This window comes from Lepidochelys kempii, chromosome 4, assembly GCF_965140265.1.
Source record: "Lepidochelys kempii isolate rLepKem1 chromosome 4, rLepKem1.hap2, whole genome shotgun sequence".
Lineage (NCBI taxonomy): Eukaryota > Metazoa > Chordata > Testudines > Cheloniidae > Lepidochelys > Lepidochelys kempii.
Window position 1 is genome coordinate 120,765,099 of NC_133259.1, and position 8,178 is coordinate 120,773,276.

The 8,178-nt window shown below is 46.8% G+C and overlaps 1 protein-coding gene across 6 annotated transcripts in view; it reads right to left on the reverse strand.

Moving 5' to 3' along the window:
* The window catches only part of RGS12 (regulator of G protein signaling 12), a 181,772-nt gene extending 174,145 nt beyond the window's left edge, over window positions 1-7,627 (reverse strand). For all 6 annotated transcript variants that reach the window (XM_073342641.1, XM_073342637.1, XM_073342638.1 and 3 more), the window contains exon 1: window positions 7,481-7,627. The gene's annotated coding sequence lies outside the window, so the exon portion shown is untranslated. The remainder of the gene's footprint in view (window positions 1-7,480) is intronic.
* Window positions 7,628-8,178: the final 551 nt, after the last annotated feature.

The window sequence follows — 8,178 nt, forward strand, 5'->3', positions numbered from 1 at the left end:
TAAGACCTGTAGCTGCCATCCTCTCCTTGCAGTTGGTATAGCCAACATGATACAAGGCAGTGGTTAGATGGCCCAGCTCCATCCCATGTACCAGAGGAATCAAGGTGCTGATCAGCACTCCTGTTAGAAGATGATGAAGAACCTCTCTGATCTCTGGAGTGATCTTGGTTCATCTTACAGGTCCTTTTACTTGGAGGACCAGAGGAAGGAGAATGATCCCTTTTCCTCTTAGGGCAATCATCAGACTTCAAACTGGAGCAACATTTCATGTCAGCTCGAAGAAGACTACAGAACTGGTTGATTAGTGGAGGTCCCCAGTGCCAAAGCAGGCCTCATGGCCTGTTCCAAAAGGTGTGGCTTTAAGCACAAGTCTCTTGCCACCAGTGCTCTCTTTCTGAATATTTTACTGATGGAACACCTTTCTTTAATATGCCCTTCTCCCAGCAGAACAAACACCACATGGCCGCCCCCCCCCCCCCCCCGCGGGTCACTAGTGGAGACAGACAATGCTCCACATGACAGACAATGCTTAAACCCTGGTGAGGGCATCTCCCGGGATAACTATCTAACCTAGTGGTCCCCAACCTTTCTGTGGGAATAGCATATTCCTATTCCCAGAAGACTGTGGCGGGCGCCAGACACCCCGCCACCGAAATGCCACCAAGAAGCGGCAGCGGGAAGAAGCATCGCTGCCGAAATGCTGCCAAGAAACGGCAACGCTTCTCAGCGGCATTTTGGCGGGCAGTTCTCCAACAGCCATGCTCGGCAGCGGCCTTTCAGCGGCACGGTGTCCTGCGGGCACACACAACTGTCCTGGCAGGCGCCATTGTGCCCACGGGGACCCCTGATCTAACCTAACTAAATGCTGCAAACTAAATAAAGGGTACTACTAAACTAAACTATATACAATGAAACCTAAGAAAACTGAGAATGTAGAAGTGCTCGTGGCAGGGGCAGTGTGCCTAGGAGCCGGACCTCCTGCTGGCCGCTTCCGGGGCGGAGCATGGTGTCAGAACAGATAGGAACTAGCCTGCCTTAGCCAAGCAGCACCGCCGACCGGATTTTTAATGGCCCGGTTGGCGGTGCTGACCATAGCCACCGCAATCCAGTGCCTTCCATTCCGCGACCCAGTTCTGGGTCACACCCCGCAGTTTGAAAACCACTGCTACATACCACTAAGTATCCTAAAAAATCAGGTCATTGATGTCCCAAATGGAGCACACAAAATTAATGGATATTTTTTACCTTAAGTAAGTACCTAACGCTTACCAGTTTCCAAGATCAGGTGCATTCACACTGGAATGGCCATAGATAACCTTTGCAAATATTATTTTTTTGGTTGATCATTGAAAAACAAAGAATCAAGAATTTCAAAGTTACAATTCACACTCTAGTCATAATTTGACCTCCTGGCATGTACTTAGACTAAAACTGATAAAGCACTTTGAACATGGACAGCAATACATGTACACACTCTTTTGCTAAGAGTGACATTTGTGCTTGCAACATCTGAAACTTTAAATGCTTTACAAAACAAAAAGCATTCATTGGCATCTCAGGCCTAGCTTTTCAAGCATGTTAGTTATTTCACTACTCTAATAATGAAAGTATTATTTAAATGGTCAGAGATTGCTTCTCACCCTCTTGTGGTTGATCCTTGGAAATGAATTCTCCTGGATTGGAAAAGGACTCTTAGTTGAAGACTCAACTCCAGGATGTGCTCCTGTTAGAGGACGTTTTTAAGCATTTGTGAATGACAAAAGTTTTGTCCTTCAATTGGCAGTGTAGACAAAGCCTAATACTTTGCACTTACATAATGCTTTCCATCCAAGGGTTAAGAAGTGCTTTACAAACATTAATCAATCTCACACCACCTTTGTTAGGAATCAGTGGCAGAAAACAGAACCACAGCTACCTTACACCCAGTCCTATGCCTGAAAAAGAGGAATATCCTACTTCCATTAGGCCACACTCTTGAGTTTCCTAAAATATTAATGTACATCCAATTATCTCCATTATATTACTATACTGTAATAATTTCTACCTTAGTACACTATGTTTGGAACTAAAACAGTGTTTAATCCATTTAGGGTAAATACAAAAATGGTTGCAGCATGTTACTGAATTCATTTTTAAGTTTAAATAATATTTTAAATTCATTTTTAAATTCATTTTGTCATAGGCTTCTGATGACATCATTAAGTAGGATGACATGGTTGCTATAAAAATAACCACTCACTAAACGCCAAGATACCTGCAGAGGAGATTCCCTAACATTTTCCAAAATGCTAGTGGGGGTTATGCATGCATGTTAAGAGCAAAACAGGCCCATTAATTAATTAAATACTCTTTGGAAAACATAAATGGTAATATGATCCCATGCAAAAAAGTATAATTTTATGACATTTCCATATCTCTGTTAAGGGTTAATAACAATAAAAAGTTACTACTGTAATTTGATAAAAGGTTTCACAGATTGTATTGACATTGGAATATTTTTTTCAGCTTAGTAAATGAGACTGCATATGGTGTTTTATTACCTTGAAAACTTTGTATCACCTTACAGAAAGAAACATTTCCTTGTGTACACAGGCACTAAATGCAGCTGTTACAGGAGGGCAGGGGTTCTCAAACTTCATTGCACCGTGACTGCACGACCTCAGGAGGGGGGAACCGAAGCCTGAGCCCACCCGAGCCCCACTTCCCCGGGCGGGGGCGGCAACACGTAGGGCTGAAATCAGGCTTCAGCTTCAGGTGGTGGGGCTCAGGCTTCGGCCCTGGGCCCCAGCAAGTCTAAGCCAGCCCTGGCAACCCCATTAAAATGGAGTTCTGACCCACTTTGGGGTTCCGACCCACAGTTTGAGAATCGTTGCAGCAGTGTAAATCCACTGAAGTTAGTTTACACCAGCATAACAAAGCAAGAATTTGCCTCATAAACCACATTGCCCTTGTTGCTGAACTACAAAATGGTATACTGAATCAGAAGTAAAACTTGCAAGTTCTCTGACACCATACATTCTTGTGTACATTTGTGATCAACCTGCTGTGAGATCCAAGGCACAACATAGCATAAATAGAGACAGAATCTGGTTTGCAATTGTCCTTGGGCTGTACCTGTCTCCTACAAACATTAAATTTCCTCAAACAGCTATTTTTGCGTTTTCACTGTAGTTTGCCAGCTGCCAGCTGTCTGCATTTCCACTGAGGCTTTCCTGCCATTTCTCAAACTCTCTATTGGGGGGCAGGAGGAACTGTCTTATTTCATGCATCTGCTCCTATTAACCCACGACAATAAAAAAAGCACAAATAGAAACAGGAGATATATTCAGAAATTAATTTAAGAAATAGCTCCAGTGGGCTAAGAGGTAGTATGTGAAAATTAGGACTATAGGGCTGAGTATTCAGCTCATCTTGAAAGTCTGTTACCCATGCAACCATACAATTGATTGTTTGTCTGTCACGGAAAAAGAAGAGGACGGGGGGAAACTGTTGAGATAACGGTGTTCCCTGGTTGATATTTTCCACCCCTACTCCAGGTTATAAACATTTTTTTTTCTATCCAAGAACTGGACAGGACTCTAAAGTACATCAATGCAGAACTGCCTCTGTTGAGTAACAGGCAGCACTCCTTTCCCCAAGTATGCCTCCACAGAGCTCTCATAAATCAAAACTTTTTTTGCTCAGTGTTGAAATGTGGCATATTTACAGTCAAATGACAACTGAAGGAAACTGTGATAGCAAAAACACCAGCAAACCCTCAGCAAAAATTATTTGAGTGGGCACCACCAGAATGAATGGGGTGTGTGTTTGTGTTCTTGCTCTAAATTTGTGTGCATTAACTTGGTTCGTGTGAAAGGTACTGGTACAGCAAAGACAGCAGCTATTCCACACTGCACGGCCAATATACCAATTCTATTTTGCAGAAACAATTTGCAGGAGTGAGAATTCCTTTAGTTTCCACATTTATTAAATCTTTGGCCTCTTTTCCAGGAATGACAACAATGGTGCCACTAACGGTGGCATTTTTTGCTTTGTGGACAGTGGGTCATTGGGAACTGGATTGTGATATTAGTGAACATTCTTACTTAAAAATACTATCTCATTATTAGCAAAACATACTGCTTATATCTGTATCAGAAGGAATATAGTTTTATATATATATAATATAATATTGCCAGAATATAGTTAAGTAGTGGAGGTATACCTAAAAAATTAGTAGAAGTTAATCTGGTTTCTCCTCAAGAGCAGGCATAAGGAAGGCAATCTTTCCCTAAGGACCTTATCTGAGTGTGCGATCAAAGTGCAAAAGGAAATTTATATGTGCTTTGTAGATTCTGAGAAGGCATTTGATAAAATCAAATACAACAAGATGATACATATTCTTGAAGAATATTGACTTTCAAGATACACAATTAATAAAAAGCCTACATTGGAGACAGAAAGCAGCAATCTGAATGAACTATGCACTATCAAAGCATGGCAGCACTGAGAAAGAATGCAACCTTGGTGTACACCTATCTCCGCAGTTATTTAACATATGTAGACGTTATAATGAGGAAAAGTTTAGAAGACATCCAACCAGGACATACAGGCCAATGACATATACATCAATAACATAAGATACATCAGTGACCTAGTTTGCATTGCTTAGACCAGTGATACTCAGACTGAGGCTCAGGAGCCGCAAGAGGCTCTTTAATGTGTCTCCTGCAGATCTTTGTAGCACATATTAAACCACTGTGGTTTTAATTATTAACCAACCTAAGAGTGCAGCGGGTCTCCGTGCACTGCCTGCGCCCGCAAGCACTGCCCCCGGAGCTCCCATTGGCCGGTTTCCGGCCAATGGGAGCTGTGAGGACAGTGCTGGGGGGGAGCAGTGCATGGAGCCACCTCCCCCCCACCCGGGGTGCGCACAAATGTACCAGCAGCAGCCAGCTGCTTCCGGGAGCAGCATGGGGCCCCGCTGCGCCGCACAGGCAGGCAGCCTGCCTGAGCGCCCCGCTGCGCCGCAGGCCTTTTAGAGGTTCGGACTCGGAGATCACAAGGGGGAAGAGGAGGCCAGACAGAAATGTTAGTCATGGCGGACCAGACAGAAATGTTAGATGGGCCGCATCCGGCCCACGGGCCATATTTTGCCCACCCTTGATATATATAGAGAGAGTAAATGAAACAATGAATTCATACTGCTGTGGTTCATTGGGTAATTTTTATCGCTCATTTGGCTCCTGAGCCAATGAGATCTGAGTAGCACTGGCTGAGTCTAAGGAAGAACTTCAGAGCATGCTTATTGCTGCAAACAATGTCAGCAAGAAATATGGAGTGAGGATCGACATTAGGAAGACAGAAAGTACGATAATAAACAAACACAGAGACCAGAGGCGCCAACTTTCTAATTTCCCCAGGGGTGCTCAACCCCTGCTCCGCCCCAGGCCCCGCCCCCACTCAACCCCTTCCCCCAAGACCCCACCCTGCCCCACCTCTTTCCACCTCCACTCCACCCCCACCCACCCCACCCTTATCCGCCTCTTCCTGCTCCTTCTCCTCCCTCTTCCCCCCTCCCCAGCATCTCCAGCCCACCACTGAACAGCTGATCCTCAGCAGACAGGAGGCGCTGGGGAGGGCGGAGGGGCAGGAGCTGATCGGCAGGGCTGACAGTGGGTGCTGAGCATCCACTATTTTTTTTCCATGGGTGTTCCCGCCCCGAAGCATCCAGGGAGTTGGCACCTATGACAGAGATGCACAAGACAGGCAACACCTATTACTTGATGGTTGAGAGGTGAAATAAGTGTAGGGAGTCTAACAACACTAAACAGAAGATGTGATGAAGAAATCAAAAGAAGGATACAGTTTGCAAAAGTATTCAACAACTTCCAAAGACTTCTGTGTTATCAAAAATTAAAACTCCATATATCCTCACTAAATTGCTACGGTGCTATCTACAGTCAATTCTCCTGTATGGAGACACGTAAGGAGGACACTGAGAGAAGACTCAAAGCATCCAAGCTTTGGTGTTATAGATGAAAGTTACAAATTATCTGGAAAACTATGAATGAAGCAGTGATGAGAAGGATGAGTTTTAAAAGAGCTCAATTACCTAAGACCCTAGGTCAGGAGTTCTCAAACTTCAGTGCACTGTGACCCGCTACTGACAACAAAAATTACTGTATGATCCCAGGAGGGGGGACCAAAGCCTGAGCCCTGCCACCCCAGGCAGGGCTTTGGGGGGGGGGCGGCAAAGGTCAAGGATTTCAGCCCCAGGCAGGGGACCTGTAATCTGAGCCCTGCCACCCAGGGCTGAAACTGAGTTCTGAGCCCCACCACCCAAGGAAGTGGGGCTTTGGCCCCTGCCCCCAGCAAGTCTAATGCCAGCCCTAGCAACCCCATTAAAATGGGGTCACGACACACTTTGGGGTCTGACCCACAGTTTGAGAACTGTTGCCCTAGGTAAAAGAATAACATCTTTTTGTGGACACAAAAAGCTCACCGATCACAGAGCGACTCACATCAGAAAAGAGTGCAGGCAAACTAGGAAGAGGAAGAAAAGAGAGCCAGTCATATCAGAAATATCTTCAGATGAACTGGTATCCAAAGGAAAGTATCCTCTCAGGAATAAACATATTCATAATATTTTCTAATAAACTGGGAGTCTAAATCCTGCCACTGCTACCAACTCCTTGTGTGCCCTTGGGCAAGTCACCTAATCTCTCCCCCTCATTTTCCCCATCTGTAAAAATGGAATCATACACACTCACTTTCCAGAGGTATCAGGAGGATTAGTAGATGTAAAACACTTTGAACACAAATAGTGCTACACAATTTCCAAGTATTATTATCAGTAATGTGCCGAGGCTTTGGTTTATAAATCATTTTCCTAAAGGACCATCAATCACAGCAGTAACCTTTCTGTGCCTCTGCAAAGTGGAGATAATAGCGTTTCCCCACCTCACAAGAGTACTGAAGTAAATTCATTAACAGGGCAGGCAGATACAACAGCGAGTGGGGTCAGGTAGCTGTGAGAGAGTTGGGGGACCAGGAGCAGTTTACTGTACCCCCTCCCCCAGCCAAGCAACTGTTGCACGCTACTCTCCAAACAGCGTTACACGTTAACCACCTTATCGAAGCAGCCTCAGCCTCCCTGGAGGGTGAAGCCGCTGGGATTGGGAGGGAAAAGCAGCACTCGGGTCGGTTGGGAGCGTTTGAAAAGCAAGCAGTAAAATCGGGAGCCCAACAAACAAATCCCCACCTCCCTGCAAAGCCCAGCTTGTAACGGAACCACTCCCCGCCACACACACAGCAGCGCTCGGGGTGTCTAACTTCTGCACGCTACCCCCCTCCCCCGATTCCCCTCAGGTCTCTCCCCTCCCCCACTTTACTCCTTCCACCCCCCCCCCCCCCCCCCCGTCTCGAGTAGGGTCCCGCGCACACAGTCGGTTTGGTCGGGGGGGGGGGGGAAGGGAGCACGGCTCCCAGACCCACTCACCTCCGTTCCCCAGGACTCCAGCGCCTCACCGAGTCACCAGCTCGCCACCGGTCACCGGGGCGACGGGCGCCTGTCTCCACCACCCAGCACCTCGGCCACTGGCTGCAGGGAGCTGTCAGTCACTCACCCGGCAAGACTGGGGGTCGGGTTCCCGACCGGAGAGAAGAGACAATACAAAGAACCTGGAACTACAGCTCCCAGCATGCACCGCTGCCAGTCCGCCACCGCCTTGGGCCGCTGCGCGTTGCATGCCGGAAGCTGTAGTTTTCTTCTTGCTCCAACGTCTCACAGGGGCGCGGTGGGCAGCGCACAACTCTTCAGCGTGGGGACGGGAGCGTGCCCATCCTCCACCGGCGGAGTTATAATACGCATGCGCAGACTTCGCCCCCCCCGAGGGGCTCGAGGCTGGGATCTGGGGCAGTCGTTGGGGCTCGAGGTGCGAGGCCGGTAGCAGGCGGGGGAAATGGCGGCGGGGGGGAGAGAGGGCGCTCTCAGGATAACAGGGGCTGGAAGTTCGTAAAGTCAGGAGCGTGAGGCGTGTACGAGGCAGGCAGGGCTAGGCGGACAACTTTTCGCTTTAAAGCAGATTTTATTTAAACCAAATACATTTACTTTTAAAAATAAACCCTATTTAAAATTAAATGTGAATTTATGACAATCTGATTCAGGGCTCAGTTTCCTGTAACCCATGAAAATCC